The sequence below is a fragment of the Saccopteryx bilineata genome, chromosome 3 (assembly GCF_036850765.1).
Source record: "Saccopteryx bilineata isolate mSacBil1 chromosome 3, mSacBil1_pri_phased_curated, whole genome shotgun sequence".
NCBI classification, from domain to species: domain Eukaryota; kingdom Metazoa; phylum Chordata; class Mammalia; order Chiroptera; family Emballonuridae; genus Saccopteryx; species Saccopteryx bilineata.
This window is the reverse complement of record NC_089492.1, coordinates 244,713,387-244,730,369: the sequence shown is the minus strand read 5'-3', so window position 1 is coordinate 244,730,369 and position 16,983 is coordinate 244,713,387.

The window sequence follows — 16,983 nt, the reverse complement described above, 5'->3', positions numbered from 1 at the left end:
GGACATCTGCCCTACATCCTAAAATATAAATATTACTTGAAGAAGAAGAAGAAATGAACAGGATTGGGCTTATGAATGAATGACTGGCATAAGGAATTAGAGAGAGAGAAGAGGGAGGGAACGTACAAGTGGCAAGTAATAACACACGGGCCATCATCAGACATCTCTCCCACTATCCCTTTTTATAAATATATCATTTCCATGCATAATGGTCCTTCCTCAAATGAAAAGTGCTTCTGGTATTTCACTAAAATATCATCACAATAAATGTGAGGATTTTAAGTCAACACGAGGTGAAAAGAGCACTGATGTGTGTGCAAGGCACTGATACGGGTTTCTGTTCCAGTTAGCTCGATGACGTGGACCATCTTCCATTTCCCTAGACCTGTGGCTCCCCATTCAAAAGTGGGACCAATATTCACAGGCTTGAGATAGGCCTGAAAACTCAAGTGAGACTGTAGCTACCAGCCAAAAGCTGACCCTCAGGCAGCCAGATGATTATGCCAGGCCAGTGTGTCTGGCACCAGATTACTCATGACAAACAGAATGTCCAACCAGGAGAGCTCTGTGCCATCCTGCCCACAACCCCTCCCTCTCCGTGGGAAAACCAGAGACCTCTTTCAAAGACATCTGACAACGAACAAGGTCATTGGCTGCTGCTTGGATTGATCACCCCCTCACTAGCCTCATTTGTCGCTTCTGCACTCGCACAAGCCCACTGGGACAAAGGACATCATCCGCTGCACTGTTAGTGTATAAAGGAGGGAAGTGATCTGGTCAAAAGCAGTGGTGAGCTACCCACAGCCTTTCTGTGGAGGCTGTTTTCTGAGTATCAAATGAGAGCTAGTGAAGCATCCAGCGTCTACGAAGCATTTGATTAGCACTAGTTTCTGTCCTCCCTTCCTAACCCCCACCATACAGAATAAGAAATAGAGATGAAATGTGATGAAACTGAAACATCATTAGGAAATAAAAAATTTTAAAGATCGCATTTACAATAGCAACTAAAAATATCATATATAAGGCACCTGGACAGAAATCTAACAAAACTGCATACCTTTCTAAAGAAAATTATAATGGGTATTGAAAGATAGTTATAAATAAGAACTAAATAAACAGAGAGAAATATTTATGACTAAAAATAACATCATAGGCTCTGGCCGGTTGGCTCAGTGGTAGAGCGTCGGCCTGGCGTGCAGAAGTCCCGGGTTCGATTCCCGGCCAGGGCACACAGGAGAGGCGCCCATCTGCTTCTCCACCCCTCCCCCTCTCCTTCCTCTCTGTCTCTCTCTTCCCCTCCCGCAGCCGAGGCTCCATTGGAGCAAAGATGGCCCGGGCGCTGGGGATGGCTCCTTGGCCTCTGCCCCAGGCGCTGGAGTGGCTCCAGTCGCAACAGAACGACGCCCCAGAGGGGCAGAGCATCGCCCCCTGGTGGGCAGAGCATCGCCCCCTGGTGGGTGTGCCAGGTGGATCCCGGTCAGGCGCATGCGGGAGTCTGTCTGACTGTCTCTCCCCATTTCCAGCTTCAGAAAAATACAAAACACACACACACACACACACACACACACAAAACATCATAATGATGTCATTCTTTCTAAATTAATCTCTAAATTCAAAGTTAACTCAAGTCAAATCTCAGAGTATTGTTGTGCAACTTGAAAAGGCGATTATAAAGTGTATATGGAAGACAAAAAGCCGTGAAAAGCCAAGACACTTTCGAAGAAAGACATTGTGGGGGAACTGGCCTGCCAAATACCAAGGCTTATAATAAAGAAGTGTGGCCTGACCAGGCGGTGGCGCAGTGGATGGAGCGTCGGATTGGGATGCAGAGGACCCAGGTTCGAGACCCCGAGATCGCCAGCTTGAGCACGGGCTCATCTGGTTTGAGCAAAAGCTCGCCTGCTTGGACCCAGGGTCACTGGATCAAGCAGGGGGTTGCTCCGTCTGCTGAGGGCCCGCGGTCAGGGCATATATGGGAAAGCAGTCAATGAACAACTAATGTGTCACTGTGAAAAACTGATGATTGATGCTTCTCGTCTCCCTCCATTCCTGTCTGTCTGTCCCTGTCTGTCCCTCTCTCTGACTCTCTGTCTCTATAATAATAAAAAAATAAATTAAAAAAAATTTAAAAGAAGTGTGATGTGGGCAAAAGAGTGACCAAAATACATGACCCTAAGTGCCAGGATGTTTTTCCCACATGGAAGACAAAACACATTCCTACCTCACACCATACCACATGCTCACACACACACTCCACATGGATCCTAAATGTGAAAGACAAAACAATAAAGCTTTTAGAAAATAATAAAAAAGAGTATCTTTATGACATCAGCATTTTTAAAAAGGCTCTCTTAAACGAGATACAAAAGTACTACCCTTAAAAAAAATGATTGATAAATTCAACTGCATCAAAATTAGAAAGTTAGATAGCAGAAAGTTGGCAGGAATTCAACTTCTATGTGGTCTATAAATCTATTCAGCTTCTCAAAGGAATTGCAGCAACCTTTTTGCATTCATTGGAACTAATAATAAATGCCATAGCTCAGATTCAGCGTATGGTTGGCCCCTCTTTGACTTCGTCCACAATTGGATTATCTGCACTTATGGTTTAACTTCAGTATATTTGAATGGTTGTGTTTTATATTTAGAACTTTTGTGAGCATGCATGTAATAATGCTCAGAACATGCCTCACAATTCAAGGCAAGCACCATCACATGTCATTATCAGTGTGTGGGTATCACTGAGCAGTCACAGGGTATAGCATCACGTGGTTCCTTTTTCTTATCCTCTGTGCAGTGTTTGCATTGTTAATGATCACTCACCTAAAGTTAACTCTTGTTCTGCTGTCTTCTGGGATTTTACCACTACTCCCAAAACTACTAGAAGAAACCTGTACCAGCGAAATCAAAGGCAGAAAACCCTAGGGGCAGATTCTCAGCCATGATCAACTTCAATCCCCATGGGAAAATCTAATCTACTATGTCACATAATGACCACGAGTTAGTACAGAAAAGCACTCCCAGCGAACCTGGAAGTCTTCCGCTTTCTTTCTCCCCTTATTCTTCCCACTGTGCATCGCTCAGGAATACCCTAACATCCATTTTACATGTTGACATGTGCACAGCAGTGCATGATAGGGCAGGATAACAGAAAAGGAAAATATCAACCAAATATAGTATATGTTGTAGATTATGTAAGCATTTTCAAGAGGATGACCCTCATATGTATAAAGACAAATGCTAGTGTTGGTATCAGAGTGACTAATTGGAACTTTCTGTTACAGATAGTAAGTTATTTTTCAGGGACCCTAAGGATAGGACCCTCAAAGTATTTAATGTCCTGAGTAAATAGGTACTGAGTAATTACTTAGCACTGTAATTTACAAGTTTCCTTTCTGACTGAAAGCATTTATATAATATTATCAGATTTTTCTGTAATGGAAGTAGATATTGCCACTGAATCATCTATTTAATAGGATAGATTTAGATAAGTAGTTTTTGTCAATGATGTCAAGAAAACACAAACGTGACTTTCAATAGATGACTGTTATTATTCATTACCAAATCCAGATTACAAAATAAAGAACTGCAACAAAAAATATGTTTTCAAGATCACTGATCACAAAGAATTTCAATACTGTCAATGGAAAACAATTTACCCCAATCCTTTTATCCACATGAACTTAATGAACCACATCAGACTATACACACTTAATTCAATTCAATCCCGCAGAAACTTATTGAGTATCTACTATATTTCAGGAACTGTTCTTAAAAGGAGAAGCCATATTTCCTTCCCCTAAAGAAATTATAAATGTCCTTTATTGGACATTTATTAAATAAAATACTATGTCTTTCTTATTATCTCTGTTGTGACCAGCTATAATCTGGATGAGAATTCAATGGAATTCTTTTTAAGTCTGTCCTTCTGAAAAGAAAATTCAAAAGAAACCTGAAATGACAAGCATAAAAATTAACATAGTGGTTACCTCTGGCAGGAGGAAAAGAGATCAGGGAGAGTACCAAGAGGCTTCAACTATATGGCTTTATTTCTTAAGCTGAGTGTTAAGAGACAGAGTTTAATTGTTATTTATATTCTTTCTGTTAAATATACTACATTTCAAATCACACACATTACTATCATGATAAAAATTAATTGTTCTTCCTAAAAAAAACATGATTACCTACAAACATTGTCTCTAATCTATCTCATAAGACACTGAGGGGCTTCTTGATATCAAAAGTTCTATGGAAAATAAGTTTAGAAATTTCTTTATGAATTTAATGAGTTTCTTTACTGTAGGAAATCTCGGAAGCTCTAACATGTCAGTAAATACAGTGTCTTACTAAAAGTGGGATACATTAACTCAGTACTTTCCAAACATTTTTAAGCATAGAACATTTTCCCCTCCATATGCTCTTTCTTTTGAAATACAACCACCTTGGGGGACACTCATGTTCCACGGAACATGGTTTTGGAAAATGCTCTATAAAATCATCCATTTCAGCTACATTATAGCCACACCAAGCTATGCCCATCTCCTAACAAAAATGAACTTTCATGCCTGCCTGTCTTTATCCATGTAATTAACCCAGTCTGAATGACTTCACCCCTGAGAAACCCTTGATCAACCTTCAGCTTCCAGCTGAAATGCAATCTCTTCTGTAATAACTTCCCCACCCATTCCTCTCTCCAGGTAGAATTACTCCTATGAAGCTTCCAGAGCTCTAGATATTTTCTGTAATACATCTTACACTGAAGCAGCTATTTATGCAGGAGGCTGGGTGCCTAGACGGCAGGGACTGCACCTTTGTAGTCTGGTACTGTTCACAACGCCTAGCACAGAGCCAGAGCTAGACACAAAGTAGGTGCTCAGTAAATATCTGTTAAATGGACATAGAAGGGATGTCTATGTGCATGCCTGGAATTGACTTCCTCAATTTCCCAGATACTCTCATTACATTATTTATAACTTTTCAGTCTTTACTGTCAATTGTGACACTAACAAGAAAAGAAACAAACACAATGACTGCAAGAGAGACAAACTCAGAGGCAAAAACAAGGAGAGACAAAAGAAGAGAAAGGAATGGTCTAACTCAGGGGTAGTCGGCCTTTTTATACCTACCGCCCACTTTTGTATCTCTGTTAGTAGTAAAATTTTCTAACCACCCACCGGTTCCACAGTAATGGTGATTTATAAAGTAGGGAAGTAACTTTACTTTATAAAATTTATAAAGCAGAGTTACAGCAAGTTAAAGCATATAATAATTATTTACCAAGTACTTTATGTCAGATTTTCACTAAGTTTGGCAGAATAAATCTTTATAAAACAACTTACTATCGTTAAATCTTTTTTATTTATACTTTGGTTGCTCTGCTACTGCCCACCATGAAAGCCGGAATGCCCACTAGTGGGCAGTAGGGACCAGGTTGACTACCACTGGTCTAACTGATGGTTAGTGAACCAATAAATCACGAATTCAGTCAAGAAACAGAGACTCACCAACAGAGAGTCAGAAACTGGTAAAGCTTGCAGCCAAAATATGAAGTTGGTAATTTTGCAAGACTCACTGTAGGCAGTCAACATAGTTGACCTGGGTTGGCTCTGAACTTGTCACCTCTGTCTGAGACGGCTCTCCTCTCCTTTTTATCCCCTAAGCTAAAAAACCTATCTTCGCCATCACAAAACTTTTATCATGTTAGCAGTGAGTTCTTTTATTCAGCAGAATTTTATTTCTGTTTTCCTTTCTCTTTATGAGAATCCCCCACTGGCACTGTAGATTGGTTGTGTGTCAGGTTCAAATAAAATAAAATAATAATAATAAAAGCAAGCTGGCAATTTCTTTCCAGTAGAATATGCTGCATATTTCATGAACTAGAAGCCAGAGGAACTCTTGTGATTCCTGAACCAAAACCTTTCATATCTGAGGACTAAGTGGGAGAAATATACAAACAGCATCTCACAGAAAAAGAAACCTCATCATTTGCTCTCCAACCTAAGAGAAGTGTTGGAGCGATTCATTGACTTAATGTTTGTTTTTTTAACACCAGTTCCTATCCTGATACACATTTCATAGACTGAGTTCAGTGCTAGTTTTCATGTTTAGAAATGTACTAACAGAAGAGGGGTTTCCTTTTCCTACTGGATATTTTTTTTCCCCAGAACAGAACATCTGGCTAGCTCCTGCTCTTGGCCTGGCAATACTTCCCCATCTCCAACTTTAATTTATATTTTCAAGCCACTTCTCCATCCTGATATAAAAGGCAATCTGGTCCTGAAAAGGAACCCTGGACAGAGTCCAATAATTCTGGGTTCTGATAGTGCCTCTCAGGGGTAAAGTTGTGTATCTCCCTGGGCCTGGTTTGTTTTCCAATCTATAAATTGGGAAAGTTGACTAATCTGCTTCTAGAATTCAATCAAATAGTCATTTTATTTCCCTGAAAAATAACTGCTGAAAAGTGCAATGGTATGGAGGTGTTAGCAATATATGTGCATCACAACTCTTCACAAAGAGGGAAAATATTCAAGGGAATATTTCCAGTATGCTCAAGAAAAAACAAAACATTTTTCCTGAAACATATCCCTTACTCTGTACCACTGTTTAGCAAAAATAAAATAAAAATAAGAGATACTAGGTACTTGAGGCTCAGGCTATTAATGACAAAAAGAAAACATTTTACTATCAAAGGGAAAATTTTTTTATCTGATTTGAAGAATAATCTTAATAGCTAAACAACATTACAGGCTAGTACTATTCTAGGTACTTGGTGCTAAGTCCTATAATCAGCACACAATCTTATGTGGCATGTACTGTTATTTTATTATAAAGAAAAGAGAAGATAAATAGGTCAGTCAGGGCCACACAGCTGGCAGGCTGGGGAAGCTGAGGTCTGAACCCAGGCAGTCTAACATCCAAGTCCACACTTCTAACTAATTACCTGTTACATCAGTATTCCCCATTAAATTTTACAACCCTCCTGGGAGATAGCTGAAGTATAATACAGTGATTATGCTGTACCTTCCTAGCTGTGTGACCTTGGGCCAGTTACCAACTCTCTCTGTTCCTCAATTTTCTTATCAATTAAGTGGAAATGAGAATACAAGTATCCACTTCCTACAGTTATTTAAAGAACAAATAATACATACAAATCACTTCAAAGCGTACTTGATTCTTAGTAAGTACTCCATAAAGATGAACTATTCTTGTTTTTTTATTAATAAGAGAATGATTTGCCAAACATGACACAGGTAGATAGTATTGCCCCTGTTTGGCAAATGATGAAATTGAAGTTCTGAGAGAGTGATTTATCCTCAATCACTTAACTAGTGAACGTTCTTTGTCACAGAAAATCCTAAATAACATTTAAAGTTCCTGACAGCAGCCTTCAATTTATGCAATTTTTAAGTGCCATCTAAAAGACATAAACTGAGATTTTCTTGCTTTGTTAGCTTTATTAGTTTGAGAAGATTAAATCCCAGCAAAAACAAAATGTTTGACTTGAGTGAATTATCAAAATGAAATGCTGCCTCAATTAGATTCTTCATCCGCCTGCAGGGTGGCTCCAGGCATTTGAAATCTACCAACTGCAATTTGTACATTGGTACTATCAGGTACCATGCCAAACACCCACCCATTTCAGAAAAATTACTTTGGAGGGCAAAGGGGAGTGAAGCAGCATATTCCTCTCCGGCTTTGGAAGGAGAAAATGAACAGTAAGTGATACCATCTCTTCCTGGCAGCCTCACACAATGGTATGTCTTGCAAATGAAACATACTGTGAAACAGCTTGAGAGATGAGCTTCATCAACAATAAGTAATTTTTATTCAGATTTTATTGTTGAGTACAATGAACATGATTAAATGTTTCAGATATGCCTGTTCAGGCATTAAGCAAACTACCAAAAAAAAAAAAAAAAAAAAAGAATCTTCTAAATCTGCTTTAGGAAGAGCTTAATTACCAACTTGATGTGTAGATCCTAATTCCCACTTGATAGTGGCCCTGCTCCCAAGAAGATAGTAACAACACGTTTGCATTTCCCACCTCGGTCTCTTCTCTCATCCTTTTCGTTCCTCTCTGCGTTGCCAAATAGTTACAACGCCAGTCTTTCAAATCAGCGCATTTTGAACTTCCTAAACCTTTTTAAGAGGACTTCTGTGTATGTAAAAGAACAATAGCACTTCAAAAGCCATGTCTGCGAGTTCTTCAATACTCCATTTGAATGCTGGGGTTTCAATCAAGGACATCAGCAGACAATTTCTGATTGCTTAGAAGTTGACTTTCATAAAGCTTTGATTAGGTCGCCCTTCTCAATAGGAAATCAAGAAAATCCTTGATCCCTTTTAGATTCCAGAATTGTCACCAAGCCTTGTCAGGATAGGAAGTGAAAGCGATGGGGTGGGGGGTAGGGGGGGGGTGGACCTTTCCCACTCCAGCCAACCTCTCCTCCCCTACATATCTATAGTCATGCCTGTGCGATTCAAGGTTTCATCCAGAATCACTCGTCTTTGAGATAATAAAAACAATGGGCGCTAATTCAAGGGGTGGGGATGGTTTATAATGTTAAGGATTTCCCGAAGACCTATAATTGGAGCATAAATGCACAAACGTGAACCGGATAAAGCTACCTTTAATTTATATAATTACTTTAAAACATGTTAACTGTTATAAGTGTCAGCGGAACCCCCACAAGGCCTTTTATTCAAAACCATAAACAGTGTGAAAGTGTTTCGAACGGGCTAACAGGGTAGGAGAAGAGAGGAGAGGAGGGAGGCACAAGGGACAGCGGATGGTCGCTCCAGGGTCCCAGCGACTCGCTCACAGCTTCATTGTAGCTTCCATCTCATAGGACCCGCCCGTCAGCCCCACTCCGGGGCAGCAAACTGCGCGCTGCCTTCCACAAGCTCTTCAGCTTTCCACTCTCCCCCGGCTTTCTAAAGGAGCTAGGCCCGGTCGTGCGCCAGAATCCGAACACACCTGCAGGCACGGACCCACGCGGGCACGCACACCACTATCGCAGACAAACGCAGCAGCGCACAGATGCCCGCGCCGCGGCGCTCTCCGCTCCTCCCACTGCCGCCGCGGAGCATCCGCCGAGAGCCAAAAAACCCCAGTCGCCAAGCGCCCCGGGCCTCTCCACCCCCACCTCGTTCCTTTCTCCCGGCCCCGGCGGAAGTACCCAGGCAGACCCCAACAATGAAGACTTCTGTGATGCAGTTGAGGGTGGAGGGGAGTTTACAAGGAGTGAAACGTACATAGTCTGAGGGGTCGGGGAGAGAGTTACACAGGAACTAAGTGGCATCAGCCCCGCGAGTCAGCTTCCCCTGGTGCAACCCCCGACCCCACCAACATCGCCCCGGCCTGGTCCACAAGCACCACCAAAGAAATGAATTTAAAAGGCGCTTTAAAAAGTGAGCAGGAACGACGCGCCCTCCCACCAGGGGTCACAATAATACTTCGCGGGACTAAGGGAGCGGGGAAGGCGAGTCCCGGCTGCAACAACCACCGTCGTTTTGAAATTTACTTTGTACACTCATCCACTGTTCCCTTTCCGACGCCGCGACACCACCTCCCTCCATCCCTAACTCCGAGTCCCAGGTTTTCTCCGCGGCTGAGCCTCCTTTTGGGTCTTCTTTAAGAGCCAAACCACACAGATTTTCAAGTTTCCCTAATAGAGGAAGAAAAAAATCCCTGAGCTCTGCATCGGAAGCACAGCGTTGAGTCTGGAGCCGAGAAGCTAGAGGAGCGGGGCTGGAGAGGAGACCTGCGGGGTGAGGGGAGGGGGTCCGGGGGGCGCGACAGAGAACTGAGTCAACGGAGGACCCGAGGAAGGGCTGGGGTGTAGTTCTGATGGTATCTGCGAAAGAATAGGGGTTACTTAGATAGATTCGGTTTTTCCACAGGTCGGGGTAGAACCGCAGCGCTGCCGAGGTGTAGGGAAGGGAAAAGCGGGTATCGCCGAGTAAGAAAGAGGGTCCGGCGCGGGACCGGCACAAGCGAGGAAGGAAGAAGGGCTCGGGAGCGCGGGGTACCTTTTGGACTGCGGAATAAGGAAAGTACATGGATAAGTAGAGCCGAAAGGGCAGGCGACGGAGGCTGCAAGGAGTCCCGGAGAGAGAAGAGTGTTTGGAGTGAGCAGGTCTAGAGGGCGGACCGCTCGGGGTCAGAAGTCGGAAGATTGGGGATTTGGGGGGAGACCCATATGGAAGGCGCAGAGGTTGTCCTTTCCCTCAGCAAGTGGAGGAAAACTGCATTTGCCGTCTCTGCGGCATCCTAGCCAAACTCCTGAGAGGGGCGCCCCAGGAGCCCTTCTCCGCGCCTGGGGCCCCGGCTGTCCGGGAGCCATGTTCCCGCCGGACACCTGCCAGGGCTGAACTCCTGCCCCCGCCGTGCCTCACCTCGGCTCGCCGCGAGCATCCTCCTCCGCTGCCGCAGCCGCCCGGGAAGCAGCTCCCCATGCCCGGCGGGAGGCGGCACTCAGGCGTGCTCTCCAGCCCGGGGAAGCCCGGGCGAGCGCGGAGCTGGGTCCATCCTCCCCGAGAGCCACGGGCCCCGCGTCAGCGCAGGGGGAGGAGACCGCCCGTGTGCAGACGCGCCTCCTCCTGCAGCCCCCGCCCCACCCAGCCCACACCCTCCGGGCGCCCTGCGGCGCCGCTCACCTGCTGGCTCTCCCGTCACCGCCTCCTGGCTGCCCTCGGCGCGCCCCTCGCCCGGGCTTCGCGCCTCGCTCCTCCTGCTCCCGCTCCCGCTCCCGCCGGGGCGCTTTCTGCGCCGCCCGATCGCGCTCCGAGAGCTTAGCAGAGTCGCGGTGGCGACGGGGAGGAGGAAGAGCGAGCGCGAGCGAGCGGGGGCGCCGCGGTTCGCAGTCGTGCTTCTGGAGCCCTTGCGCTCACTCCCCATCCCGGCTCCAAGAGGAGAGCCAAGCAGAGAGCTTGGGGTCCCCGCCCCGGCTGTGCGGGCGGGGACGGAGTGAGAGAGAGAAGGGGAAAGAGCTATCCGGGTTTCACAAAGTGTCCAGTGTTTTCGTCACCATCACCACCAACAGCCCCCGCCTGGCCTCCTTCAGTTTTCTCTAGGGCTTACACGTATCTAAGCCTCCCGACAGACACACACCCAAATAGCGCCAGAAGGCAAAAAGTAAAACGGAGGTCCTGCGAGGGCGTGTTGCTCCCACGCCCCTTGGCAGGAGGGGGCGCTAGCTCCCAACTGCCAAACATGGTTTGGCAGCTCTGTTCCTCACTGAGGCTCCCTAGGCTAAATTGGGCGGGGGCTGCGGTTGGATCAGCAGCCCTAGCGAGGGAGTCATGCTCCTGAAGGTATGCAGGCCTCATTTAAACCCCAACACTTCCCCTTCCTCTCCATTCTACCCTTTCTTAGAATGTCTTGTGAGAGGACAAGCCTCTGCTTAGAACAGGGGCAGAAGGCCCCAGCTCCCTGCGTCTGGTCCTAGGTTACAGAGATCCAGTAAATAGAAAATAGTCTTCGGTCGGGACATTTTTCTACCCTGAGACAATTCAACTCCAGTAAATGCCTGTTGCGGTATACTGGCCTCCAGAGGCCAAAATGACAGGTGTAGGAGGAAAAAATGAAATCAAAGGCTGCTCTACTGGAGGGTGAGGAAGGGAGGCAACAGTTCCTTAAAAAGTTTATTTTTATCTTTTTTAGGGGCCACACTCCTGTCCTCCAGCTGAGTAATAATAAAGCTAATGTAGTGGATTTGGGTTTGAAGTTTTTTTTTTCCCTCATAGCTTGTCACTCATCCATGAAAATTTAATGAAGCATTTATGGTTATTACCTCCAGAGTCAATGGGCTAAAAATATTTAGCCTAATGCACTCCTTGTGGAGCCAATAGGTCCATAGCTGGTACAAATAAAGTCATGGAGAGACCCTCCCTTTCTCCACAAAATTCACGACCCATTAAACTTATTCCGTAATAACAGCTTCTGTACAAATGGAGGCACCAGCAAACGGAGGCTGTCATGTACCTCCTGAAAAGATAGCAATTTACACAGAGACAAGAAAAATGTGTGAGGTCATAGGCAAGATGCGATCTTAGGAGAATAGTTGATCAGAGGAAACTAACAAAGTTGGAGGGAGGTCCCTCCCACCACTTGATAGACTATTTTTATTTACTTCTGAGTGTGACCAGCAAATCTACTGGTGGGGACCAGAAAACTGGCTCAAGTCTCTACAACATTCTGGATGTTTTAGAGAGCGGCGAAAGTAGCCAAAGAACACTTAAGATTCGTTTAGTAAGGAGTTCAGGCTCACCAGGCAACTCTATTAAGATTAGTGAATCACTTCAGTTTCCTCCTCTATAAAGACAGACCTCAGGAATCTGAACTCAGTACTAAGAAAACGGGACATCAAGAAGACTTGGTTGGAATAAGAGGGGAGAGTGTAGAAAACAATTATGCACTTCAAGTGGCCAGGCAAATGTCAAACCTTAGGTAGTCAAACAAAGATCTAATTCTTCATTGATTCTACCAAAAAAGAAAGAAAGAAAGAAAGAAAAAACATTCTAAAGTTTCTCACTGCTTTAGGGGACAACCAGGGAACATCAACACCATTTTCATGCATTTTAAAACCCTGCATATGAGAATTGTTGCTTTCATCAGCCCCCTTCAACCATGCTGTGTTTTAAATTGACGTTATGATTACAGAATTGAAGGCAGTGTGAGACACTGAGTTGGTCAAATAATAAAAATGGAAGAGGCTTATGTAAAACTCTATCTCTACTCAGTGTTGGACATGGTCTACCATGAAACTGAGCAAATTCCCATTAAATCTGACAGGGCCAACAAGCTGCAGCTATTCCCAACACTAAGCTGAAAGAAAGCATGTAGATTCTAACATACTGCTGTCCAAGAACCTAATTGTCTACTGGTTTTAAGTCAAACCTAATGTTAAAGTACTATTTTAACTTATTATGCTAAATATGTCAAGAAACAACTTATTTAAAATTTAGGATGTTTTTCCTTTTCTTCTTTAAATAACAATGTCATTTGTATTGAGTATGGCATTTGTATTGAGTATGACATAAGCAAAAAAAAAAAATCAATATGCATTCCTTTGTCATCCTCTGAGGAACAACACAGTAATAAGAACAGCAAAGCCGTATATATTACTTACTATGTTCCAGGCACCCTTCTGGGTGCTCTCCATGCCTTGACTCATTTAACCTTCATGATAATCCAGTGAGAAAGGTACTCTTATTAATGTGTATTGGATAGAATATAGACTGAAATCTGATTGGCCTGAGTCATCTTTGAAAAGTTGCTTACCTCTCTGAACTTCAAAATTCTCCGTTCTCCAATGGTGATAACTGCCTGGTGAGACACTTGCTTATGAGACTGCTGTGAGCCTTAAATGAGATAATGCATTGGACATGGAAGAAACAGACTAATTCACCTGTAGAATCTCTCTTCCAGGAATAATTCCAAACCAGGTCATTGTAAATCAGCAACAATGTTTACAGAGTTTATTCTATATATCAGGCACTGTCCTAGGCATTCGGAATAATGATGACAAATCAGAAACTGAGTCTGCCTTTGAGAAGCTCAGTCAATTGATAAAAAACATGGACATGAGTAGCATGCAGATAGGCAAAAAGGAGTTTTACTGAACGTCACGTAATTCATTCTTATGCACATAATTCTCAAGATACTGAGAGGGGCAACCTGTTAAAGTGCTGTTTGAGACTGACTCATGATTGAAAGCAAAATGAAATATTAGAAATCATGAGTCCAACTGTAATTCCTCTTCCTCCAAAGAAAGGATTGCAAAGTACCTCACTTGTGTATTCTATGTTATTTAAAATTGTTTTTTCTATGATTGTTTCATCAGATGGAGAATAATAAAGTGAATTTGTGTGGAAAAATCTGAGGGTTTCAAACACAAATTACTACATAGCCACTATTTATTAAATAGTTTATAGTGCATGCATATGCCAAGAATATGCCAATGTTTCTCTACACATAAGGCTCGCAAATTAATAAAAATTTTAATAATGTTCAGTGGGAACATTTGTACCAAGCTTATTAGAGACACCATGTGTTTGAAGTACACTAACATATAGAATGTACAGATATCAAAAGTTAATACCAAAGGTACATAGCTTCTCACAGTCCCTTTCATTCAAGTTCTTGTTCAAACTCAGATTATATTCACTTATCCAAAAAATGTATACTGGGTTCTTACTCCAAACACAATGTTAGGTATTGACAGAGGACAAAAAGAAAAAATCAAAAAGGAAACTTAAATAACTCATCGCCATTTGAAGGAAACACACCATTACATCACATTGTGATAACTGCTATGATAGTGCTAAGTACAGGATACTAGAGGTGCATCAAATAGGGGTATTTAACCCAGATTAGGATGTTAGGACTTCATAAAGGAAGGGAAGTCATATTAAAAGATAATAAGTGGCCCTGGGTTAGCCCAGTGCAAAGAACATCAGCCCAGCATGCAGATGTCCCAGGTTGGCTCCCAGATCAGAGCACACATGAGAAGTAACCATCTGCTTCTCTACCCCTCTCTCTCTCCTTTCTCATAGCCAGTGGCTCAGCTGGTCTGAGCATCAGCCTCAGGCATTGAGGATACCTCAGTTGATTCAACTATTGGCCCCGGAAGGGGACTGCCTGGTGAATTCTGATTAGGGCACATGCAGAAGTCTGTCTCTGTATCTCCCCTCCTCTCACAGAAAGAAAGAAAGAAAGAAAGAAAGAAAGAAAGAAAGAAAGAAAGAAAGAAAGAAAGAAAAAAAAGAAAAGAAAAGAAAGAATGGAGGGAGGGAGGGAGGGAGGGAGGGAGGGAGGGAGGGAGGGAGGGACAGAGGGAGGGAGGGAGGGAAAGAAGAAAGGAAAGAAGGAAGGAAAGAAGGGAGGGAGGGAGGGAGGGGAGAAAGAAAGGAAGAAAGAGAAGAGAGGGAGAGAGGGAGGGAGGGAGGAAGGAGAGAAAGAGAGAGAAAGAGAAAGAAAGAAAGAAAGGGAGGGAGGGAGGAAGGAGAGAGAGAAAGGGAAAAAGAAGGAAAGAAAGAAAGAACAAATAACCAGCTGAAGCAGGGAAAGATATTTTAGGCAAAGAATACAGAATATGTGAAGGCACAGAATAGATTCTTCTCTGGGAGTGGCTGTAGTTGACTCTAGAAAAAAAATTGAGCAAATTGTAAAGGGTCTGGTTTGCCATGTATAGACTCTGGAATTTTGTGTAAATGTAAAGGTGTCCACTTAAAAAAAAACAGCAGGAAAAAATATTTTTGCAAACATTACATTATCCACATTTCAGATACTTTTCTTGTATGTGCCAGACACAAGTAAAATAGCCAATTCATAGTTTTCTTCTGAGATCAAAAAAGCAATAGAAAATAAGATGTCTGTGTGGCTTCATCAAAATAGAAGATCTCCTCTTTCATGATACTGGCCTTGCTTGATTCCTGGGAAAGGTTATATGACAGTATACTGAATTTGACTCTGGTTTACAGTTACTATAAATAGCATTCCTTTTATTTTTTCAAAGAAGGGGTGGAGGAGAGTAACACCACTGCAATTGAATTCATGCCACCAATCTGCTCTTTTTTAGCTAAATGTACAGTAGAAACAAAATGGAGAGCTAAAGTGATTGTCAAAGGGCTCTTAAGTCCCAATACAAACTCCCAATTTTTTCACTCATAAAGTGGACCATAAAGTGAGGCTCATAGTTGAAAATAGGAGTAGATGAAAAGCTATCAGAAAATGACTGAGTTTCTGATGCCTAGGGATTATCAGGGGCAGAGAAAATCAGCACACCATGGGACACAGCTGCCAAGTGTTTTGTGGCCACTATGTTAAAGGTATGACAGAGACTTGTTGTTTGCCCCTTTGGTACAGAGATCCAGTCCATGGCAGATCGGCCTCCTTCTTCTGTAAACAATGCTCAGCTTTCCTTGGGGAACCAGTTCCCCACCAAATAATACTTTTTCTATTTAGTTTTGGTACAGCTAACTATACCCCCCCCAACTCCAAGGATGGACAGGACAACACATTTCTTGGCCACAATTCATGGACGGTCAAATGGGTAACCTGTGTACTTTGGAGACAGCAACTGGGAAAAATGCTTTCTCTGTACCACTAGACTGGAAACTGAAAAGATATTAAGCCTGTATCTGCAGGAGCCTATTGCATAAGATAAATCCTTCAGAGCATGAAACTAACAGAGAAAACAAAAAGACTAAGAGATGAAATAAAACAGAGATTTATGAGAATACTGTTGAAGGACCTTCTTTGTTTAACCATGCCTTAAGCAAACTATTATCACCCACCCCCAGACTTTTCAGTTACATCAGCCAAAATATTCCCTCTATTACTTAAGCCAGGTTGAAGTTTTTTCCTCCACTTTTAACCAAAAAAATTCTAATATTCTAAGTATTACATAAGAAACTTTCTATGTATTATCCAATTTCATACTTAAAGAACCCCCCAAAACTATTTGTATTTATTTATACTTGGCTTTGTTTTGAGAACATAAACTAACATGTTACAGGTTAGAGATAAACTCAGGAGGTTAATATTTTACTCAAAGTCACACAGCTGCTCAGACAGTTAAAAAAATTAAAATGCCATTTACAATAGTGCAACACAAAATGCTTAGGAATAAATTGAATAAAAGTGTTCAAGATTTATGCACCAAAACTTGCAAAATATTAATGAAACAATTAAAGGAAACCCAAATAAATGAATAGGCATACCATGTTCATGGTTTGGAAAACACAATACTGATAAGGTGTCAATTCTCCCCAAATTAAACTATATATTTAACACAATCCCAATATAAATTTTAGCTTGCTTTCTTAAGAAGTTGATAAGCTGTTTCTAAAATGTATAAAAAAAAGGCATTAGGACCTGGAATAACCAAAAGAATCTTGAGAGAGAGGAGCAGTTAGAGAGCTTATCCTGCCTGATTTCAACACTTAGTATAAAGCTACAATAATTAAGACAGTATG